Source organism: Lonchura striata, chromosome 4 (assembly GCF_050655825.1).
Source record: "Lonchura striata isolate lonStrDom1 chromosome 4, ASM5065582v1, whole genome shotgun sequence".
Lineage (NCBI taxonomy): Eukaryota > Metazoa > Chordata > Aves > Passeriformes > Estrildidae > Lonchura > Lonchura striata.
In genome coordinates this window covers 10,311,161-10,319,171 of record NC_140706.1, presented here as the reverse complement: position 1 = coordinate 10,319,171, position 8,011 = coordinate 10,311,161, and the positions used below count along the sequence as shown (strand labels likewise).

At 47.3% G+C, this 8,011-nt stretch overlaps 1 long non-coding RNA gene across 1 annotated transcript; it reads right to left on the bottom strand.

The window, feature by feature from the left end:
* Positions 1-1,106: 1,106 nt before the first annotated feature.
* Positions 1,107-4,941, bottom strand: LOC146767527 (uncharacterized). The gene is made up of 2 exons (XR_014954683.1): positions 4,808-4,941; positions 1,107-3,295 (listed from the first exon to the last, which is right to left on the bottom strand). It is a non-coding gene; the product is annotated as an uncharacterized LOC146767527 (long non-coding RNA).
* Positions 4,942-8,011: the final 3,070 nt, after the last annotated feature.

Below are 8,011 nucleotides of genomic sequence, written 5' to 3'. Positions count from 1 at the left end.
GATAACAGAGGATGTAAAACAACACTAACAGCACAGAAATAAAACAATTCTCTCCGAGTTTTTAAGTAGTGTGGAGGCTATTTGGCTGCTAGCTATGAATTCATGGCCAGTCTCTTCATAAAATATTTTGTGTGTGATTCCAGTGAGACTCTTTATGTGCATAAAGATACTGTGAAGGACTGTAAAAAACTGAGGATTTTCCCAGGGAACAGAAAGCTGAGCAAAGCAGCAGCTCAGAGGGAGAGGGATGCTCTCTAGAAACACAAGAAGGCATTAAATATTAGAGACAGCTAACTATGCCAAAGAAAGCCTTTAAGAAAGGGACAAAAGCCACTCTACCCAAATCTCTTACTCACTGTGTCTAGAAGAAGTGTTTAAATTAGTTGATCAGATCTACCAAACTGACCCATCATGGACTCTTCCCCTATGATCCCTAACACTGCCATCCCATCCCACCCGAGTGCCCACAGAGGGATCCTGTGCCAGGAGGAGCAGGATGATTTCTTCTGCTCACCTTGAGCCCTACTTCCCAAGATCCCAACTAGCCAAAAGGTGCCACTGAAGTCAAACCATATTATCCTTTCTATCAGATGTTATTACTCTCACCTGTAATTGAATTTTCCATGAAGCAACTATTCAGAAAGGTCATCATATCCCTTAAAAAATAACAAAAACAACCTTACAACAGCTATGATGATCAGGTCAGCTTTTCAATTTTTTTTTCTCCTAAAAAACAGTGCAAAGCCTTGCACTGGGGTCTGTGATGCTATGCTGTGCTGTGTATTTGTGCCCAAAACAGCACTGACATCACACCAGTGCTTTACCTATTGCTGACCAAGGCACAGCACCCATCAGGTTCACAGCATAAAGGCTTCCTCCACTTCTCACTCTGCCCCTGCAAGAGGCAGGCAGGAGTTTGAGGACACAGATGGAGAGTTGATCCACAAAGAGATGCTCCAGACTATAATATCACACTGGGCAATAAAACTTCAGGGTGTTTTTCCAAAGAAGCTGTTACTTGATAAGTGCCACAGTGTTGGTCTGCTGAAAGTGATGTAAATGTAAGCACTTGCTTTTTAAATTTTTATTGCACTTACTGATGTGCCTTTATCTCAACCCATACGTTTTCTCACTTTTTGCCATTTCAATTCTCACCCCCATCCTTGAGGAAGAAGCTGGGTGAGGGCTCACCTGTCAGGCAGGGTGAACCTACCACAGATTCTCCAGTCTTAATCCAGGTACCCCCAGCTGAGTCTCTAACTGGAAAATCCTCTGTAATATAACAATTCTGCATCATGTCTCCCTAGTACACAGTATTTTGTAGGAGGTACAGCTTTCCTTTGAATTGCATCTATTTTTCACCACAAAACCCATGGTAATTTCCATTTAGTAGTTCATTACCTACACTTAGGCAAATTGAAACTTAAAGTATCAGTTTGAATAAGGACCACATTTCTGTTGTTTGATTTTTTAAAATAATTTATTATAATGTTTCATTTAATAATTTATTATTATGGAGTGCTCATAGTGGGTTTAACTACTACAAAAACTGCCAAAAGAGCAGCAGAACAGTGTACAAGGAATTCTGGCTGCTTTCAAGTGCATTAATGATAACTTCTTGACACCCCCTTGGTGAAGGGACAGGTGAGAAGAGACTGTCTGAATCTCATCCTTGCAAATGAGGAAGAGCTGCTCAGGGATGAGAGGGCTGAAGACAGTCTTGGTTGCAGTGACCATGGAATTGTGAAGTTGAAGATTCTCATGCGAAAAGAAGAACTGGCAGGATCACAACACAACAGACTCTGGCTCTTTCAGGCACCTACTCGGCAGAATCCTATGGGATATTTTCCGAGGAAGGAGAAAACGAATTAAGAATTAAGAGTCCCAGAAGAGCTGGATGATTTTCAGTCTCCTTCAGCCTTAAGAACAGTCCAACTAAACATGTGGAAAATTAAAGGAAAGCTACAGGAGACATCCATGGATGAACAAGGAGCTCCTGAAGAAATTAAAAAAGAAGTCAGGACAGATGACCTAGGAGTAATCAGTCTCTACTCTGAGCATGCAGAAATGTGATCCTAAAACTGAATTTTCCAGCAGGTGAAGGGAGGTGATCATTCCTTTTGGCCCAACAACGACAGGATGCATCTGGAGCTTTGGGTCCAGCTCTGGGCTCCCCAGGATGAGACATGACCTTGCTGGGTGAGTCTGGTGAAAGGCCACAAAGACAATTAAAGGGCTGAAATATCTGTCACTATGCCAGGAGGTGCTTAAGAGGTGTCTGGTACTGGCAGTGGGTGATGGGGTTTAGGGGTTACAGGTGCAGTGCTGGGTTGAAAGTTGGACTGGATGATCTTAAAGGTCCTTTCCAATTTCAATGATTCACTGAGAAGCTGAGAGATCTTGAAATGTTCAGCCTGGAGAAGGCTGCAGGGGACCTTATCACTGTGTGTAAATGACACTTCTGTGAGAAAAGGGAGTAAAGAAGATGGAACTGCACTCAGTGATGTCCAGTGAAAGGACATCACTGCAAAAACTGAAATACAGAAAAATCCATTTAACTATTCAGCAACTTGACCATTTTGAGCAGGAAGGTGTTCCAGACAACCTCCAAAGAAATTCATCATAATAGAGGAAAAATCAATCTGCTAGGGAGCTTCATTAACACAAACTAGAATCCAGTGCAATAAATAAGTGTGAGGAGAAGAAATGTAAAAAACAGACAAATTAAAAATTGATAGAAAAATCTCTAGAACACAAAGTCTTCACACTCGGGAGATCTTGGCTCCAGTCTTGTCTCATTTTCTGCCTTTAATTAGCCTCTTATGATGGAAAAGTTTTAACAGGAATTAATCACCCTGGACAACCCCCTAGTTAGCAGGGAGTGCAAGAGCCCTCACTCTGGGCCTGTGCTTCAATCCAGACAAGAAAATTGGTCTTCCAGAACTTAAGAGCACAGTTAACTGTTGATGACTCGGTGAGCTGGATCAGCTGTCAGACAAGACACACCACGATGGAGCTCCTAGAGATATTCTGTATGGTATGGATTGTCAGGCCTGGCATTCTCCTGAAATCTTGTAAATAGAAGGAGGAAACATCTGCCTGCTCTTTTTGTTGCTCTTCCCACAAGTCTGGGATGGGGATCTTTTGATTGTTTAGGGTTTTTTCCTCTCCAGGGTGCTGGCTGGGGAACGTGAGACTCCATGCTTCTTCTGAGGTCAGCTAACCTCAAACCAACTCAGCAGTACTGCAACAAGCAAATCCCACGGAGGACCTAGGCATCAGGTACACATTCTCCCTAGGGAGAAAAACAAGCATTATTCTAAATACCAATAACAAGCATTATTCTAAATACCAATTCTGTTCTCACATGAATTTAAAAGAAAATTTTAAACATAGCAATTGGGATAATCCTATTGTTATAATGGTTCAGAAATGGGATTAAAATCTTCATGCTGTCCATTTCAGAATTCAAATATAGCCACTTATTTCCTTAGTTCTAGATCCAGAAGCCATTAAAAAAATAAAAATAGGGGCCTTAGAGGAACTTTCAGCCTGTTTTTTATTTGTGGCTTTACCTGCTAGTGCAGAAAGAACTGATAGAAAGAAAAAGTACACTCATCATTGTATTTTGTTTCATTTCCACCCAGCATGTGTTTTGCAGCTTCCCATTTCAAGACAAAGGCAAGCTTTAAGGCCTAACTCCTCCCTCTATCTGTAGAGTTGCTAGCACCCAGAAGATGCTGCAATTTATCAGCTTCATAGCCATGCTTGCAGCCACACAGTCCTGCCCAGAGATGTATTCTGGAAGAGCATCCCTTCAAAGCTTCTGGAACCAGTTCAGAACGGAGATGAATTCTATTAATTTATCTTTTCATTTTCCTCTAGACTACTAAATCCAGCAATTAACCCAGCACCTAGAGGGGTGTTTCTCCCCTCCTGGCTGAATTAGGCCATTGCGTGAGAAGGCTCCAGCACAGAAATCCACGTCCTCTGCAAGCAGACAGCCCGGAGGTTTAAGAGCTTGTACCGGATGAGTCAGCACAAGATTTACTTCTGGCCGACTGTTCCAGTAAATAACAACGTTTCCTCCAGACAAAACCATCCAGAAAGTGGCATGGAACCTCCATTTCCATTTTCTCCTCCCAGTGACAGATCCTAGCAAGCAATGCCATCAGGCATGGCTGCCAAGGGCTGGAAAATACCAGGATTTATAAACAGCAGTGAGAGGGAGCTGTAATGAGATCAATGTCGAGGATTGCAGTAAATGGCCTATAAAGCAATTTTAAATGGGATTTCCTGCAACAAAGGCCAGCTCCCTACAACCTTTTCCAATAATACAGGGTGAAAAGGATTGGATTTGAATTGTAATACCCGATACTAAGGCGAGGACAGACAGCTTTGTACTCTCCATAAAGCTGGCTGCTCAGGCGATTTGTTAATTTCTCATCGGGAAACAAAAACTTAAAATAAATCTATACGGTACATCCAGCCCCAAATTACTGCACCAGAATAATTCGTTACGGTACAATTGAAAGGGGATGGATGATCCTATCATTATTTGTTGGTATTATATGGAATATTAGATGGAATAGATTAAATGAGAGCCAGCAGCAAGCGCAGCCATGTTTATTTCCCTTTCCCGATTCCATCTTGGATGTAATTCTCAAAAGAAAAAAAAAAAAAGTAAAAATTACCGAAGCAGAAAGCTAATAAACTTTGTGAAAGCTATCAGAAATAGTCGTTTTTCGTTCCAACGCTTCAAGGCACTAACAAGTCCCTGTTGAGGCTTAGGCAAAAGATTTCTTACCTGGGAAAAGCCCCTCCATTTCTCAGGGCCGCTATTCCTGCCTCGTCCTGCACAGCCACTCTCACAGCCAAATCTTTGATACTTCACGGCAAGAGCGGAGCCGGGGCGCGGAGGCGCCGGCACCGCCTGCGCGCAGCCCGGCGCACAGAGCAGCAGCCCTGGCGAGCCCGCCCGGCTCCGGGCGAACCCGGGAACCTTCCCAAAAACGCACGGCACAGGGACCAACAAACAGCCCCGGGCTCTGAGCTGCCTCCCCTCCACCCGGCACAGGCTACCCCGGAGGAGAACATCGCCCTTGCGCTCGATTTTCAGAGCCGCTCCCTGCTCGCCGAGCGTCTCTGCGCCGAACGCAGCCGCCGCTTTGCCCATTCTTTTTACGATTAGATCCATGCTAAAACCAAAATTCAAACTATTTCAACGATTTTTTCCCCCCCACTCCCTTTAGGGAGAGGATTTCAGCAGAGAAAGCGCCTCTTTAGGTACATCTGGACGTGATTTTCCAGCGTCGCGTTCCCATGAGCCTGTAGTTAAAAATAAATCAAAGACAGCGAACTCGGAGAAGAGAGCTTTCGTATTTCGCCACTGCCCAGGAGGTTTTCTGGTCGTTAAACTGAATTTATAACACTTGGGGATTTCTTTCCACGTGGGGGCTATTAGCGAGGTATTTAAGAGCTATTACCGCGGGGTTCGTGATTGTTAATGTTGATGCCTATTTAAAGCTACATGTGACTTCACAAACTTAAATTATTAGCCTGCTTTCCCTAAAATGGCAAAAGGTATCCTCAAGAAAAATACGCACACCCTGTGGCGGAGCTTCTTGGTGCCGGGATGCTGCCCGACGGTTGTTTGGAAGTGTAAATCCTGGTAGAATCTTAACTCCACGCGTCTGCTAGGGATGACTTTGTTTTGTTTTGTTTTGTTTTGTTTTTTGGGGTTTTTTTTGTTTTAGTTGACGTGGGACTTACTGCCAAGAGTACACCTGAATGTTATTTGGAAGGTGAAGAAATCACAAAGGCAAAATCAGAAACGATAATTGTCTTTCTGACCTGACTCCCTCTTTGCCTTTAGCTCCTATCCACCACCTTCCCTGGGATGGGTGTGCGTGTGTGTTGTTAGATTGATTTTACTTTTTATCTTCTTTGAACATCCGAGCGGCATGCCCCAAAACATTCCCCAAACAATGCGGGAAATTCACTGCCACCGACGGGGCTGCGGCGACCCGGCTGTCTCTCCCAGGATGGGACATCTTGTGGCACGGCCGGGGCTGGGGTGACCCGAAAAAAAGTCCTATTTTGCGCACCTACAAAGAGCAGCCATTCTCCGTGCCGACCTCCGGGAGGCTCAGGCTTCCTAGGGGTGACTCCCACAGGCCTGTCCGGGCTGCCACTGACCGTGAAGGCCAGCGGATGCTCCTTCCTCCTGTCCCCTGGGGAGGGGACACAGGTCGGCCCGAACGTCTGCTGCTGCCTCCCTGGGTGCTCTCGGGGAGCACGCACGGCGCTGAGCGAAGGGATGGCCCCTCTTCAGTGACCGAGAGAATGAACGGAACGACACGGTTTCATCCCTGGAAAACCCCCGGGAACGCTGGGTTAGCCAGGTTGCGAAGTGGAAGCGCTGGAGGGCCGCAAGGGGCTGGGCAGCAGCTCCCCTTCCCCCCCGGTGGCCGGAGAAGCCGCCCCTCTGCCCCATCCCTCCCTCCGAGCCCGCTTGAGGCTGAACAGAGTAGATGGGGCAGAAAGGGGGGTTGGAAGGGAACACATTTGCTCATTAAAAAAGCTTCAAACGTGACAGAAGTCTGTCAACCAGTTGATCCAAGGCCTCTGTTCCTCTGGGGGGAGGGGATCCCCCATCCCCGAGTTCATCCAGGGATTCCCGCAGGTGACCGCGGCTGGGGCAGGGGTGGCTCGGCAGGGCTTCAGGAGCGGCCGCGGCCGGAGCAGCCCAGACAGGGCGAGCAGAGAGCCCCGGGCTCCCTCCGGCTCCACGGCTTTCCCCTCCCGGAGCTTTCCCCTCCCGGAGCTTTCCCCTCCGCTGCCCGTGCCGGGAAGGGAAGGCGCTGCGGCGGGAGGGCAGCGGGGCGCCCACAGGGCCATAAACAGGCAAACAAACAAGAAGGCGTCGCAGGGCTCGGGTGGGGCTCTGACTGGACTCCAGCTCGCCGCAGGCTGCCACGGCCACCGAGGCTGCGGTTCCAGGGCTCGCCCGCAGCCCTGGGAATGATGCAGGAGCGAGGGATGCTGCGGAGCCGCTGGAAGCCCTGGTTCATGCCGTGACCTGGGGAAGGCGCAGACCTGACGACTAATCGATCCGCGCCCATTAACCAAGGCTTCCAGCAAGCGGTGTGAATCGTCCCGCTTCTCCTTTCACATCCGAGCAGCAGAGCTAATGCGAATAAAAGGTTGCCAACAAGCATGACGTTGTTGGTACTAAATCAACAAAGCAAACCTTCCCAATGTTCGTTTCAAGGGACCACACCGAGAACTGCATCTCTTCCCCCCCACAAAAATGCACCGACTCCACCAACAAACTCTCCCCAAACCAAACCAAACCAAACCAAACCAAAACAAACCAAACCAAACCAAACCAACACCGCAATCAGACCTAGATTTCAGAGGTGCCCAGGGACGAGCGGGCTCTCACGAAGGCATGTTTGTGTTGCATGTCAGCGCTACAATGGTTTCACACACACACACACAGATGTCAGGAGGAGCTGGCGAAGTCCCACTCGGCCCCACGGAGGAGCTTCAGTCACCCGCGCGGAGCCGCGCTGGACCCGCGGGTTGCGCTTGTGCGCTCAGGGAAGAGTGCCAGCATCTCTGCTGCTGTGTCAAATGTCACCAGAAGCCCTGTGACCACCTGCCTATTCTTTTTTTGCCTAAGATAAAGGGACTATTTATTTCGTATTCCTACTTATATTCTTTCTCTCAATTCCTTAATTTTTAATTTTCCTTTATTTCCTTCTTTCTTTCTCTCTTTTTCTGTTTCTCTCTTCTCTCCTCCCTCTTTCTCTCCATTTCTCTCTCCCTTCCACTATTTCATCCTCTTGTTCATTCTTTCGTTCTTTCCAGTCTTTGGCTCTGGCTTGAAGGAGATCTGATGTGATTAAACTCACAGGGCGTTGGAGGGCAGAGGTAAATTAAGCCAAAGCGACAGAAAAGATGAAAGAGGCTTGCTCAACTGGAGTGCCTGAGGACAGCTACCCTC